Source organism: Helianthus annuus, chromosome 5, assembly GCF_002127325.2.
Source record: "Helianthus annuus cultivar XRQ/B chromosome 5, HanXRQr2.0-SUNRISE, whole genome shotgun sequence".
In the NCBI taxonomy this organism is placed as follows: Eukaryota; Viridiplantae; Streptophyta; class Magnoliopsida; order Asterales; family Asteraceae; genus Helianthus; species Helianthus annuus.
In genome coordinates this window covers 150,409,499-150,423,207 of record NC_035437.2, presented here as the reverse complement: position 1 = coordinate 150,423,207, position 13,709 = coordinate 150,409,499, and the positions used below count along the sequence as shown (strand labels likewise).

Genomic DNA, 13,709 nt, shown 5'->3' with positions numbered 1-13,709 from the left:
TCGAAAGATAAGGATATATACTCGAAAGATAAGGATCTTTCAAATAGTGAATCCTTCGAGCTTGTGAATCTTTCGAAATCATTGTTCGAGATACAACAGTGATCTTTCGAGCACTGTTGATCCTTCGAACAAGATTTGATCTTTCGATTGTGGTCTGTTTGTTGTTAACAAGTTTCTGTGATTTTAGATATTTCGAACAGGATCCTTCGGCTGTGTGATCTTTCGGAATATTCACTTAGCATTTATTTTGCTTATCAATCATGAATCCGAATTGGTGGAATCCGGCTCCAGATAGTGGTAAATATACAAGTTCAGGTGTCACTCCCTCATGGTGGGGTACACCGGCTCCAGACGATGGAAAATACACGAATACAAGGTCATCTCCTTCATGGGCCGAGTCTCCGGTATCGACATCTTCTCAGGGAAATCAATGGGCATTGGTATCGAATCAAACTCCGAGCATTCAAAGTATCTTATTAAGCGAAAGCGAAACAGGAAGTTTGAATCGACCTCCAAAGTTGATGCATTTGAATGAATATTCAGGATGGGTTGAGAGATTTAAAACATATGTTCTTGGTCAAAATACCGAACTGTGGATACGTTTCACTACAGATTTCGATCAAGCCATAGAGGTTGCTGCGTCAGATACTGCTACGTTTGCCGATCTTCCAGAAGATAAAAAGAAAACCTATGATCTGGAAAAGAAGGCATACGCCATTCTCACTCAGGCGTTAAGCAGGGATATCTACCACCAGTTTGTCAGCTTCAAGACAACAAAGAAGTTTTGGGACGGATTGAAAACCAGAGGAGTAGGAAATGCAGCAACACGTCAAATGCGTCATGATCTTCTCAAGAAAGAATTTGATGGTTTCACTTGTATGGATAAGGAGTCCTTGGGTGATATGACAAGCCGGTTTTATCATTTGCTTACGGAATTGGACAATTATGGTGTAACGACAACTCAAGCTGAAGTGGTGAAGAAGTTTGCTGATGCTTTGCCTCCTCAATGGAGTAGTTTCTTGGAAATCCTGAAGTACAACGGAGTGTTGAGAACCACTAATATCAACGACTTCGTGCAGCTTTTGGAAAACAAGGATCAGGAGGAAACATTAAAGGCAAAAAGAGTTCCAGTGGCGCAAAATCCAGAGATGTATTGTGGAGCTTCCAATTCTTCGTCTGCAAGAACAGGTCCACATTCTCCACTTCAAACGGCGTTTGTTACTAGCACGGATATGTATGCCAACCCTGTGCAAGTTCCTGTTAAGCCACCTCCCACCACAGATATGTACGAAAATCCAATACAACCACCTCCTCCTCCTCCTCCTGCTCAACAACAACGTGCATGTTATGGAGGAACATCATATGCTGGTCAACAATCAAAGTCAGGTACCGTACAGCTCGACACGTCAAGCTTCTCTAAAATCAGTGTAGAAGTAGCTAAGGAACACATGGAGCTGCTTAACACTGTAGTGAGCGCGTACTGTGGGTTAATAGAAGGTCAGATTGGCAACATTAATCTGACACAAGAAGATTACAGGCAGATTGATAAAGAAGAGATGGACTTGATGGATATCAAGTGGGCCTTTGCGAGTGCTGTGAGAAGAGCAAAGGATTGGATGGAAAGTACTGGCAGAACCAGCTTGGAAAGTAAGAGAGACACCAAGTATGGGTTCGATAAACAGGCAGTGAAATGCTTTAACTGTGGTGAACAGGGTCACTTTAAGAGAGAATGTACAAAGCCAGCTCAGCACGGGAACCAAAACCCCTTCAGAAATCAAGGCAACCAGCAGAACAGAAACAATGAGCGTACATTGGTGCCTGTCAACAACCAAACCAACCGGGCACTTGCAGTTCAGGTGGATGAAGGTTGTGACTGGTCAATCCAGTTGGGTGGTGATGCTCCCGATGGAATAGCATGTTTTGCTCAGGTTGTGAAGGAGTTAGTTCACACCAGTGGTAGAGAATCTTCTGCCAGTGGTGGTGAATCGTCTGAAGATGAAGACTCTTCTGGGTACAGCATGAGTGTTGATGAAGAATCATCCAATTCTGGTGATGATCATGTGGGTGAGACATCAAATGCAACAATCGATGCAGATATTGATGAACTTTTGGAGGAAGCTACAGCGGAAGCTCAAAGAAGATCTATTCTGGTGGATCAAGCTGCTTATACTTCGTCTTCTCTCCATTCAGCCTTTATGGCTAATGTCGACGGTTCATCAAGTCAGGTATGTGTTGATGAACCCACTGCTATTAACTGTGATGAATGTGATAGATTGCATGCTAGGTGTGCTGACTTAGAAGGAAACATGTCTGAGTTGCAAGCCAAACATGATGCTTTACAAGCTAGTTTGTTTGACTTGCAAGACAAACATAGTTCCTTGAGTGCTGAGTGGTGTGACTTGCAAAGCAAGCATGAGGCTTTGCAAGAGAAATATGATGTGACATTCATCCACAATCAGAAGTTGACTGTGGATCTCTCAAAATGCACAGAAGCCAACATGTTTTATGAAAACCATGAAAAAGAATTTAAGTCAGTAATTGAGACCTTAAAGAAAGATAAAACTGAACTGACAAAAATGGTTTCAAGAAAACAAACTGATATTAATTTGTATATATCTCGCCTGGAGATTATGCAAAAAGAGATGGCTTGTGTGAAAACAGAAAGCGATGCGATCCAGCTTAAGCTAGACAGTTATTTGAGCTCTAGCTATGTGTTGGATCACATCATTGATGTTCAGAAGGAAAAGAGGGATGTCACATGCATTGGCTACAAGAAATGTCCACCACCAGTTAGACACAATTATGATGCCATGCCTGATGAAGAGGACAGGGTATTCTTTGAACCATCTGTGCCTCTAGATGTGAAAGAGTTTGCTGCAGGACTCGGATACCAAAAGGAAGTATCCTTAGATTCAGATGTGTCAGCAGATACATTTACATTTGTAAGTGCTGAATAGAATCAAGATCCTCCAGTTGTGATTGAGGATGCTGATTCTTCTGATGATGAATCTGATGATACTGTCCCAGCAAAGTCTGATGCGGTAGCCAAAAATGAGGACATACCTCTCGAGAATCACATTCTATGTGATCCCCCTGTAAAACCCGCTAAGACTGTAGCAACTGAGTCCTCATCTGCAGAAGAGCCGGAGAGTGTGAATTTGTTGTACACTCTAGTTGATGATGATAAAATTTACTCAGACAAAGATTTTCCCATTAAGAATGTTAATCAATCCTTAATCTGTAAAGTCTTTGAAAATTCGACAAGTAAGTTTTTGGGAAAGACAGGACCACGTGTTACAGTTACACAGTGTCCTCCTATTCCAAAGGCTGAAATTCGAAAACAATTTGGCAACAAGAAATTACCAACAGTGCCAAAACAGCAAAATCACACCAAGCCCAAAGGAAAATCACCGGCTCAAGTCCAAAAGAAGCCGAATCAAAAGAAGAAGAAAAACGTTAACTTTGTGAAATCGACGGGAACGGATAAAATTGAGACTTTTGAAAACAAATCTAACTTAGATTTTGTCAAGAAAGCTATTATACAGAAAAGGAATGAACCAAGCAGTTCAAAACCTAGTACCTCGGGTTCACAAAGTTCAACATCATCGGCTAATCGATCACATGATACTTCGGGGTTTGTTGAACGAAGATCATGTTTTGAATGTGGAACAATTGGACATATTATTCGAAATTGTCCATATCTTCATAAGCAAAAAGAAAAGGTTGATGTTCCCCGTGACCACAATGACCGTAAGCGATCTGTTTCTGTAAAACAAGATCCCCGCCTTGCAAAAGATAGGGAAAAGAAACAGAAATGCCAACAGGTCAAGAAGATTGAAAAAGCAATTAAAACCGATGTGGTTCAAAAACAATCTGTTGCTGTAAAACCAGACAATTCTACAACTTCAAACAATTCAGAAGTTAAAATTTTAAAGAAAGACACTGGTAAAACAAAACAGACCTGGAAACCTAAATCGGTTACTGAATCAGGGGGACCATCACAATTCACCAACCATCAAAGACAAGAAGTTATTGTCATTGATGAAAATGGAAGACCCAAGACCACAATGGCTTGGGTCCCCATCTCCAACTAATTCATTTGAGTTCATGTGCAGGGTGTTCCAGGAGGAACTGTCAGTAGTCATTGGATTGTTGATAGTGGGGCATCCAGACACATGACAGGCGACATGAAGCTTCTCTACGACGTTAAATCTATTAGAGGAGGTTATGTTGCTTTTGCTGGAGATAAAGGTGGATATATAACGGGTGAAGGAATGATATCCAACGGGATTGTCAGTTTTGACAAGATCAACTTTGTGCAACAACTTGATCACAATCTTCTTAGTGTTTCTCAAATCTGTGACAAGCAATTCTCAGTACACTTTGATGCTAATGGATGTTATGTGCTGAAGCCCGGCTTCAAAATTCCAAAAGAATGGATTCTCTTGTCGGCTCCAAGGATAAATGATTTGTACGTCCTTGATATGAGCCAGGCTATTACTACGTCTGCACAAGCAACATGTTTCGTTTCAAAAGCCACAGAAAAAGATACTATCTCTTGGCACAGACGAATGGGTCACATTCACTTACGCAAAATGAATCATTTGGTTTCAAATGAATTGGTGAATGGTGTTCCCCTCAAAAATTTCCATCTTCAAGACGTCTGTGTTTCGTGCCAGAAAGGAAAGCAAACAAAGAAGAAGCACCCTACAAAGAAAATCAACACGGTGGCAGTTCCTCTTGAACGTTTGCACATGGATTTGTTCGGTCCTGTCAAGCACAAGAGTATTCGGGGTGATCAATACTGCCTCGTGATTACTGATGATTATTCAAGATTTTCTTGGGTGGCGTTCATGGCACACAAGAGTGAAACCTTTGGCATCATCAAAAACTTGATCATTCAGATTGAGAATTTGTATAAGTTGAAGGTCAGGCGGATACGTAGCGACAATGGTACTGAATTTAAAAATCATTCCATGACGGAGTTTTGCACTTCAAAGGGTATTCTTCATGAGTTTAGTGCAGCTTATACTCCTCAACAGAATGGTGTCGCTGAACGTAAGAACCGCACATTGATCGAGACTGCTAGGACAATGTTGGTAGAGTCACAGTTGCCTATTCCATTCTGGACTGAAGCTGTGGCCTCTGCATGTTATACATTGAACAGAGTCCTTACAGTCAAAAGGCACAACAAGACCTGCTTTGAGCTTCTTCAAAAACGGAAACCGGATTTGTCTTATCTAGAACCGTTTGGAGCTCCATGCACAATCATCGATCCTAATGGAAAGTTTGGGGCAAAAGCAATTGATGGATACTTTCTTGGGTATGCCACCCCTAACTTACGAGTCTGGAATCTAGAGACTAAACGGGTCGAGGAATGGTCTGAGGTCAGAGTACAAAGGCACACTTTGCCAGTCAAAAATCCGGGTCAACCTTGGATGTTTGAGTACGATGACTTCTTCAATTCGATCAATGTTGAAGCCGTTGAAGAAAATGCTGCGGCTAGGATGTTTTTCGAGAGTGACAATGCAACAGTTTCACCGGTGGTTCGTCCAATTCTTGTTAATCAAGAACCATCTTCTTCGGTGAACAACAATACTCTCAACAATGAGGATTTTCATGATGCAAACGAATTGAACGAATCTTCAGAGGATGATGAATTTGTAGATGCAGATCAAGAAGCCCCAACAACAGCAGTTCATGGTACTTCAGAGGGTACTCCTCCAGTGGATGCCCATAGAACAGCTGAAGCCACTGCATCATCCTCTTCGTCAATTCCGGGCCTTGAATTGGTTGTTGATCTTAATCTCAACAACCTGGGTATAAATATTCCAGTTCCAGATAATCCAGAAACAAGGATTCATAATACCCATCCTCAACAAAACATCATTGGAAATGTGCAAAGTGGCGTTCAAACAAGAAACATGTTGCGAAACAACAACAATGCAGGCTTGTATGCGGCTATTCGAGAATCCGGGCAACAAAACGATTGGTCCTTCGCGTGTTATGTCTCACAGGAAGAACCAAGAACGTGGAAAGAAGCCTTGAAAGATAACGCTTGGGTTGAAGCAATGCAGGAAGAACTGCAACAATTCCAGAAGCTGGGTGTCTGGAAACTCGTAGAGAAACCTGCTCGATACAAGAAGATTGGTACCTGTTGGGTGTTTAAATGCAAAAAGGATGACCGCGGAGTTGTTATCCGAAACAAAGCACGTTTAGTCGTTCAAGGTTTTCGTCAGATTGAAGGGATCGACTACAACGAAGTCTATGCACCTGTTGCACGTCTCGAAGCAATTCGAATCTTTCTAGCCTATGCGTCCTTCAAAGGATTCAAGGTATATCAGATGGACGTGAAAAGTGCATTTTTACATGGTGTGGTTGAAGAAGAGGTGTACGTCGAACAGCCTCCAGGTTTTGAAGATCCTATCCACCCCGATCGGGTTTGGTTGCTCAACAAAGCTCTCTATGGTCTTCATCAAGCACCGCGAGCTTGGTATGCAACCTTATCTCACTATCTGCTGGAGAACGGTTTTCGTAGAGGTCTTATCGACTGTACTCTTTTCATCAAAGAACAAGATGGAGATCTTCTTCTGGTACAGGTATATGTTGATGATATTATTTTTGGTTCTACTAATGATGTCTTGTGTAGGGAATTCGAGCGCATTATGCAGGATAAATTCGATATGAGTGCTATGGGGGAAATGACCTTCTTCTTGGGCCTATAAGTGCAACAAACGGAGTCTGGGATATTCATCCATCAGACTAAATATGTTGGCGACATCTTGAGCCGGTTCCAGATGTCTGATGCAACGCCCATTGGTACCCCATTGCCAACAAATCACGGAATTACTCCTGATTTGAAGGGAGAAGCTGTTGGCCCCTCAAACTATCGCGCAATGATCGGATCTCTTATGTACCTCACAGCATCAAGGCCAGACATAATGTACCCAACGTGCCTGCTTGCCAGATATCAAGTTAACCCGAAGGCCTCACATCTTGCAGCTGTAAAAAGGATTTTTCGTTATTTGAAGGCGTACCCTGACACCGGTTTGTGGTACCTTAGGGATAATAACTTTGAATTGGTAGCTTTTAGTGATTCTGATTTTGGCGGATGCAAAATCGATGGCAAATCCACAACGGCTGGATGTCAGTTTTTAGGAAATCGCCTAGTCACATGGCAGTGCAAGAAGCAGACGTGTGTCGCTACATCAACATGCGAAGCTGAATACATTGCTGCCTCAAGTTGTTGCTCCCAAGTTCTTTGGATCCAACAACAAATGCGGGACTACGGTTTTGAATTCCTAACTACTCCTATTTATGTTGATAATTCTGCTGCTTTAGATATCACTAGAAATCCTGTGCAGCACTCAAAGACCAAGCACATCGAAATCAAATATCACTTCATACGTGATTGCTTTGAGAAAAGGCTAATCGATGTTGTTAAGGTCCACACCGATGACCAACGTGCCGACTCATTTACCAAAGCATTTGACAAATCAAGATTTGACTTTTTATTATTGGTAAACGGCATTAAGGTCAAGCAAGAGTAAAACCAACATCGGAAAATCATTTTTGTAAATACCTTTGTGTTTTAAATTTGGCTTAGTTTATTGATTTTAGGGGGAGTAAATCCAAAAATCTGAAAATCCAAAAACATCGAAAAATTTCAAAAACACAAAAACAATAGAAAAGCAAAAATGAGTTTCCTGGCGAGCAAAAGAGAAAATGATAGTACATCAGTGGTCTATCCAAACCTCTTTAAACCTTAAATGAAAAACGATAAGCAGCTCTATATAAGATGTATCGGTAGGCTCACAATCATTTTAAAGTGTGCAGGGTGATATAAATCTTAAATTGACTGAAGATCCGGTGGGAACCATTCATTGGCATATGGTCTTAGTACCGAAATTTCGTTTGATAGATTGCCGAGGTTCTGAGATATTCGGTCTTTATGCTGCATATCATCTGGGTATCATGGTTGTATCTTTTACCGAAAAATAACGGGGACGCAAGTCTAGATCTTCCATGATACTATACATACGTGTACATATTACATACTGCATTCGACCTCAATAAGTGATAAACAATCACATGTCCAAATCAAATAAGTGATAAAATATCACATCTATCCGGGTGTCAAGTTCGTCTCTCTGCTGTACGGAAGTACTGACCTGTTCACGGACTTGCATCTGTGCCTTCATGCATATGAAAATCAAGTTCCTCATAAATAAGTGATTATATCACATAGGGCTTGTTTTCAAATCAAAATAAGTGAGTATCTCACAATTTATACGGTCAAACAGATGATAATCGGTATACTCACCGGTAAGATGAACCCTCGTGCATACCTTGATACGGGAATGTGTCGTGATGTGGATGAACACCGGTCGGTAAGTATAAATCATACCTTAACGTATCTCCTAAACATGATTACATCTGATAAGTTGAGCTTAAGTGGACAACAATACCGATAATTGTTATAGGATGCTTATCTTAATATTAACTAACTGAACAACAGGAGCGTTTTGGCGTGACCGTACACTGATATGATTCTCTTACCCTCGAAACTCGCAAAAAGAATGTCTGTATATATTTATTTACTGCTTTCAGTCTTTACATTTGAAAAATTCAAAAATACCAAAAAGATTTTATTTCTATTTTATTTTCGATCGTACGATGTTGGAACTCTAGTCTTCGTTACCTGAAACCTGACTAAAAACCGAAATGACTAAATCTTCATAAACGGTCGAAATTTGCAAGTTTTGAAAGTTAAACTAAAATTGACAAATTTATTAAACTTTCAAACTGTCGGACGGTGTTTGATTGTGACATGGTCATACGTGTGTCATTTGTTTATGTTTACTATATTCCAAGCAGTTGTTCTCATTACGCGTTTAGATTTCTTGCATGTGCAGATTCTAAAGGCAAGGAGAACATAGTCGATGACAAGCTTCGGAATGAAGACACGACGTGAAGGCACTCAAAGGATGAAGATGATCGAGTTGCCGCTGACCATCATCAACACCACAAGGATCTCACTTCATAAAGATCAAGTTTTTCACGAGCATATCTCAAGGGGGAGCTTATGTTAAGGGGGAGTTTGTCAACACACTTCCTACATGATACAGGTAGTTTGTTGATACACTCTCTGCTTTCAAGACGTGAAGACTTTGAAGATCCTCCGACATTGAAGACTTGAAAGGACATCAGAGTTATGAGAACTCGAAGACCAAAGACCATCGAAGTTCGAGACGAGTCTACAACTATAGAAGATAAAGACAAAGCTACAGCCAAGGGGGAGTTTGTTGGTGCACTTGTGTCTGTACTTTGTCTGTATTCGGTCACGATGTAAACGATGTCCTTGTCAGTCCTGTAAGTTGACCAAGTCAACCGTCCTCCTGGTTTGACTTAGTCAATAGTTAGAAAGATGGTTGTCTGTCTCGAAGGATAAGAGATCGAAGGATAATGTGGATCCTTCGATCTCCTCGAAAGATATGCTTCGAATGATTGACCTCGAAAGATCATCCTTCGAGGTCCATGTGAATCCTTCGATGACTTGATGTTCGATAGATGATCCTTCGACCATCTATCGGATCCTTCGGACATGACAACCTGGGCTGGGTATATAAATACCCATGCAGTGTATGTGAGAAGACAGATGCACACACACAGAAAGATAGAGAGTATTCTTGAGAGCATTCTGTCCGAACACACACACACTCTTGAGAGTTCGCAGAACAGATTTGTGAACATAGTGCTTGTAACCGAAACCTTTCATACGTATTAATACAGTGGTGTTAATCGGTGAATCTTTGTGTGTTTGTGTTTATACTTGTCTCATCCCGGTTTGCTTGCTAGCTTGGATTCCGCACTCGCTAGTGGGTTAGTATAACAAGGTTTGAGGTTCGTCATCCTCCGACAAGGGACCTACAATTTGATCAAGATTTTTGTTTTGGCTTGCTTTAAAACACGCTGGAGGGACGAGAAATTGACCAATAAGACCGTTGCCACGATCATAAAACGGCTAGAATTTTTTTTTTCTTTTTTTACTTCTCACCTATATATATATATATATACACACTTCTACATTTTTACAAACCAAAACTCATACAATACTACCATTTTACAAACTTAAACCTCTATAATCTCAAATATTCAACCATTTTTATAAAAAAAATATGTTCCCCTAGTTCCTCATCCATTGCAAATTATTACTACAGAGAGTTTTTAGTGGATGATGGTGAATCCACCGACGAGGAGGTCGAGCAAGAGGCGGTTACGAGTGCTTATCAACTAGCGGTGAGATTTGTGAAGCATTGTTGCCGGCCCGAACGTGAAATTAAAACAGTAGATTATATTGAATGAGACCGATGTGTGGCAAACGATCGGTTGATGAAAGATTATTTCGATGAGGAGCCAACATTTCCGAACCCAGAAGTTTTTAGCCATCGTTTCCGAATGAGTAAGCGTTTGTTTCTAGGCATCGTCGACGACTTGGAAAGCAACTTTGATTATTTTAAACAAAAAGCGGATGCGAAAGGGACACTTGGAGCAAGAAATGACCAAGAAAACAACGCGAGACACCTTGGAGCATTTTTGTCGCGGTACATTCCTATACTTTACCATAAACATTACAAGTATTTTTTTTAAGCTTATGTTTGTATACGTTTGTTTTTATAAAGGTATTATAGATTTGTACGGTGCGCGTTATCTGATAACGCCCACATAGGACGACCTTCAAAAGATTTACGAGGTACATTCTACTGAGCATGGTTTGCCTGGTATGATCGGGAGCTTGGATTGTATGCATTGTCGTTGGGATAACTGCCCGACCGCATGGCGAGGTCAACACACACGGGTGACCAAAAGGGACCTACTATTATTCTTGAGGTGGTTGCCTCACAGGATTTCTGTGAGAGCTCCAAAAGCGTCTTTTTACGCAAACAGAAACTACTACCCTTATGGATATTATTTGTGTGACGTAATTTATCCTAGGTATTCCATTGTCGTGAAGACGTTTAGTGATCTTATCGATGAAAAAAGAGCACACTTTAAAAAGGTTCAAGACTCTTCACCAAAAGAAAAGACAATGAGAGATGCTTTGGGGTTCTTAAACAACGATGGCACTATTTGAGAAATCCATGTCGTGTATGGACCAAGCAAAAAATGAGATATGCTAAGTACGCTTGCATAATCAGTCACAACATGATTTTGGAAGACGAAGGAAAGGCGAAATGCCAGAATTATGTACCAGAAGCCGTTCAGGAGGAGCATCCGCAGGCGTCAATGGAAGAAAGATTGAATAATGCACAAGTATTGCGTTACAAACCCTACCATTCTGCGTTAACGGTTGATTTGTTACAACACGAATGGTCGGTTCGGTATATCCCACCTGAGGGTGAGGAAGAAACGGAGGACGAGGAAGACGAAGTTGGCGAGGACGAAGAAAGCGAAGACGAAAATTAATGTATTTTATTTTTTTAGTAATTTTTTTTACATTACCCCTTTTTTATTTTTAATATTGTAATTTTTTTATTTAATGAAGTATTATTAGTTTTTAATTTAAAAAAAAATCAATTGTTGTGTAATGAATGGTTGGGGCATTATTGGGCATTATCCTACTACGCCTATTTTGTAAAAACGCCCAATAATGCCCCTTGCTGACTGGACTGCCACGTGGCAGAAAACGCCCAAGGGTGAGGGCATTATTGCTCAAACGACTACGCATGGTCATAGGATTAAAATTACGTAAATGAACATACTTTCTCGTTTTGCGCAAACTAAAAGTCCAAAATAGTTTTGGTATAATAAAATTCCAAAACATGTCAAATAAACATGAAAAAGTCCCTCAACCTAATGTTGCTATATTGAAGTCCCTACACTTGCCTAGAATGCATGTATGTGTGAAAAAATGGACTAAAGCTATAGATTAAAAAATATAACAATTTAAAATTTTAATTTAAAAAAACAAAAAAGAACGACAAAATGAGCAGGTTAATTATGGATCCTAACAAATCAGTTCAGTGAACTTAAGTTCTAGGTAGGAGATCAACATCAACTTACAGGGCAGGTGTTCTGTTAGAGCAACTTCGGTTTTCCTTTGCAGCAATGAGATGGTAGGGCCTCCACTCAAGAAAGATTGAACGAGTCATGGTAAGAGGCTTTGTTGTGTGCTCTCCAGTATATTGATCTCCTATGTAATACCTCAGGACATGTTTTTTCCAACAATTTTGTCCCTTAGTCATTGCAATTGTGAACTCAAACCTTCAAGTGTTAGTTTTTTTTAATTAATGTATTAGTTTTTTGTTGTACATGGACCATAGTTGGAGTCGTCGGCTCTCCTAGGTTCCCTTAACATATTATTAATTTTTTTTATTTGACTAGATGGGTAAAAAGACAAAAGTACCCTCATGGATTTGAGTTAACCTGAAAATTTAACGTTAGTTAAAACAAAAGGACGTAAACTGTGACAACTTATAAACTTTAGGGATGTCCACATGATCTGTAATTTATCCCAGATATAAAGGATGTAATGCGTAATCTAATCAACTACATTTTAAGTGTTTCTATCATAATGAAAGCTAGGGTTTTACATTATCCCAGATATAAAGGATGTAATGTGTAATTTCATCAGCTAAACATTTTATGTGTTTTATCATAATGAAAGCTAGGGTTTGCATACGGAGGAACTCGTCCTCTAGAATTCCAACTATGGATGGGCGAAGGAAGATCCATGAGGTCAGTTAACTTCTCCGTCTTTGATTTCTATTGCGTCTTTATCCGATTTATCTTTGATATTTATTGCATCTCTGTCCGATTGGTGTTCAGTTTCACAAACAAAAATGGGGATTTGATTCTAATCTCATTAGTTTAATTATTTATTGTTGTTTGCGTGTTTATAAACATCGATTCATAAATAGGTTTATCATTGCATCATAACTAACACAAAAGAATAGGATTATGACTTTTCGTTGCAGTTTCTGATCCTACAATTTATTCAGCTTTTTATGTTGATCTCCTCTTAGTATCTCAGAAAACATGTTTTATTACATTTTGATCTTTTCACCGTTCCAATTGAGTTAGGAAAGTTGGGCAATTTCGAGCCAGGCTTTGCAAATTCAATCAAAGTCGGAGTAATTTGTTAAACTTGATAGGAGACACAATGATGGATTGTGGACGTGTAAGAGAGTGTGGTCATCATGCCTTGTTTGCATTCTTCTTAATGATGAAAATGTTGCGGATGGTGTATAGTAGTCACGGTCAAAAACAATAATACCATTATATGAAATTTATGGTATGTGGTTTTGAAAGAAAAGGGATGGAGTCCCTCGGGATCCTTGTAATTTGTGATGACGACATCATCCACTCCATTTGTCATTGTTACGCCTAAGGGGTGGTTAAAGATATCATAACACTCTTTGCAAATTCTCTATATATCTGTTTTTGTATCATTGTTTGATTTTCTTGTTGAGTTTTCATAGCATACCTCAAGAATTGGAACCGGAGTACCAAGGTTTGAGTTCTCAATTGCAATGACTAGAGGGTAAATTTGTTAGGAAAAACATGTTCTGAGGTATTACATAGGAGATCAATACACCAGAGACCGCGCAATGAAGTGTCTCGCCGCCATGACTCGTTCTCGAGTGGAAATTTTACCGTTTAATGCTCATTGCTGCAAAGGAAAACTGAAGTTGCTCTAACACCATACC

At 39.9% G+C, this 13,709-nt stretch overlaps 1 long non-coding RNA gene across 1 annotated transcript; it reads left to right on the top strand.

The window, feature by feature from the left end:
• The first annotated feature begins 12,644 nt into the window (after positions 1-12,644).
• LOC110941919 lies at positions 12,645-13,451 on the top strand. The gene is made up of 2 exons (XR_002594499.2): positions 12,645-12,738; positions 12,978-13,451. It is a non-coding gene; the product is annotated as an uncharacterized LOC110941919 (long non-coding RNA).
• The last annotated feature ends 258 nt before the right edge of the window (positions 13,452-13,709 follow it).